Source organism: Macrobrachium nipponense, chromosome 5 (genome assembly GCF_015104395.2).
Source record: "Macrobrachium nipponense isolate FS-2020 chromosome 5, ASM1510439v2, whole genome shotgun sequence".
In the NCBI taxonomy this organism is placed as follows: domain Eukaryota; kingdom Metazoa; phylum Arthropoda; class Malacostraca; order Decapoda; family Palaemonidae; genus Macrobrachium; species Macrobrachium nipponense.
Window position 1 is genome coordinate 40,842,763 of NC_061107.1, and position 2,919 is coordinate 40,845,681.

A 2,919-nucleotide genomic window follows, 5' to 3' on the forward strand; every position below is an offset into this window, starting at 1 on the left:
TGTATGGATTGTATCTGGGGACATTAGGATAGAGTTTGGAATAGAAAAATGCGCCTTGGTCCAACATACAAAAAGGCAAAGTAACGAGAACTGAAGGGATAAAGCTACCAGATGGGAGCAACATCAAACACATAGATGAGACAGGATACAAAATACCTGGGAATAATGGAAGGAAGGGATATAAAACACCAAGAGATGAAGGACACGATCAGTAAAGAATATATGCAGAGACTCAAGGCGATACTCAAGTCGAAAACTCAATGCCGGAAATATGATAAAAGCCATAAACACATGGGGAGTGCCAGTAATCAGATACAGTGCAGGAATAGTGGAATGGATGAAGGCAGAACTCCGCAGCATAGATCAGAAAACCAGGAAACATATGACAATACACAAACCACTACACTCAAGAGCAAATACGGACAGACTATACATAAACACGAAAGGAAGGAGGGAGAGGATACTAAGTATAGAGGACTGCGCCAACATCGAAAACAGAGCACTGGGGCAATAATCTGAAAACCAGTGAAGACGAGTGGCTAAAGAGTGCATGGGAAAGAAGGACTAATAAAAGTAGACGAAGACCCCAGAAAATATACAGAGACAGGAGAAAGCCACAGACAGAACAGAGACTGGCACAACAAACCAATGCACGGACAATACATTGAGACAGACTAAAGAACTAGCCAGCGATGACAATTGGCAATGGCTACAGAGGGGAGAGCTAAAAGAATAAACTGAAGGAATGATAACAGCGGCACAAGATCAGGCCTAAGAACCAGATATGTTCAAAGAACGATAGACGGAAATAACATCTCTCCCATATGTAGGAAGTGCAATACGAAAAATGAAACCATAAACCACATAGCAAGTGAATGCCCGGCACTTGCACAGAACCAGTACAAAAAGAGGCATGATTCAGTGGCAAAAGCCCTCCACTGGAGCCTGTGCAAGAAACATCAGCTACCTTGCAGTAATAAGTGGTACGAGCACCAACCTGAAGGAGTGATAGAAAACGATCAGGCAAAGATCCTCTGGGACTATGGTATTAGAACAGATAGGGTATACGTGCAAACAGACCAGACGTGGGACGTTGATTGACAAAGTCAAGAAGAAAGTATTTACTCATTGATGTCGCAACACCATGGGACACCAGAGTTGAAGAGAAAGAGAGGGAAAAACTGGATAAGTATCAAGATCTGAAAATAGAAATAAGAAGGGTATGGGATATTGCCAGTGGAAATCGTTACCCATAATCATAGGAGCACTAGGCACGATCCCAAGATCCCTGAAAAGGAATCTAGAAAAAATAGAGGCTGAAGTAGCTCCAGGACTCATGCAGAAGAGTGTGATCCTAGAAACGGCACACATAGTAAGAAAGTGATGGACTCCTAAGGAGGCAGGATGCAACCGGAACCCCTCACTATAAATACCACCCAGTCGAATTGGAGGACTGTGATAGAGCAAGAAAAAAAAAAAAAAAAAAACAATAATAATAATAATATTTATGAAAAATAACGGAAAAACAATAGAAAACAACACTAACAATTGAAATAATAACTTTAACAATAAAATGAAGAAAAATAAATATTAACTACGTATCATTGGAACTAGTTGAATATTAAACTGTTGGAGGACACAGAATCTAAAAGCACTTACCTCGCAACTTTCGATATTCCTTGGGCAATTCTTATCGAGATGGACTTTTAGGTAGTGTCGTAAAATATATTTGAAAAGCTAAGAATCACATAAAAGATAAACGCCACTTCCTTGAGAAATAGTGATGTAACCAGGCCATAAAATGTCCCTTTCAATGTAGGGAATGAACAAATAGAGCCAGGAACCTGACTCTTTTCTATAATATGAGCTGACGAGAGAGAGAGAGAAGAGAGAGAGAGAGATGAGAGAGAGAGAGAGAGAGAGAGAGAGGAGTGGTGGGGGGGGCGGCTAAGGCAGTGAAAGAGGTGAAGTAGAACAATTACAAACAAAAAAACCACAGCTCTTGTAAAGGCGATCTGAGAGAGTTAGAGAGAAAGATGGAGTTGTGCAATTGCTAATTGGAGCCCACAACTCTCGTAAAGGCGATGTGGAAAAACCATCCGGGCTTTCGAGAAATATCAACACTTCTTCTCTATAAAGGCGCAGTAAACGTCTACAACGTTTTCAGGAGAGAACTGCAATGCCACTTACTTAACATAGAATGTTTACTACCGTGATAACTTGCGTAATGCCTAGGAAAATTTATCTGAATGTTTTTAACCTCGTTTGAAAGGTGTTTGATTATTCCATAGAACGGAATTTATAGTGGGGAAATCTTGCTGTTTAAGTTCTCTGTAAAGGTGCATCCACAAGGCCGAACAATGTCCGGCGGACAAACATTGTTACCAATTAACAATTGTCTGCCGGTCTTTCCCTTGTGAGCAGAGTGAAAACAGTGGTATACAACTTCATTTGGTACCACTGTTTGTTGCCAGATCTACTTCCATCGTTTCAAGGCTTATGATGTCATCCTACTTCGTCTATGATATGGTAACAATATTTGTCCGTCGGACATTGTTCGACCGTGTGGACACACCTTCAAAGAAAACTATTGAGATGGCCATTTCTCTGTCCGCCCTCGGCTCTTAAAAACTGCTGAGGCTAGAACGGCTGCAAGTTGGGATGTTGATCATCTACCTACCAGTCACCAAACATAACAAATTGCAGCACTCTAGACTCAGTAGTTTTCATTTAATTTAAAGTTAAAGTTAGAGAAGATCGTGTGTCTGGCACTGCTATAGGTTCCAACAACACAGGTCACCAGTGGAGCGCGGCTGAGAGGTTTATGGGACGTGGCTGGAAGTTTTATACGGCATTATAAGCTGAACAGAAAACTCGTTTCTGCGGCGCAGTTTTTACTTGTTATTTTTTGAAAGTTAA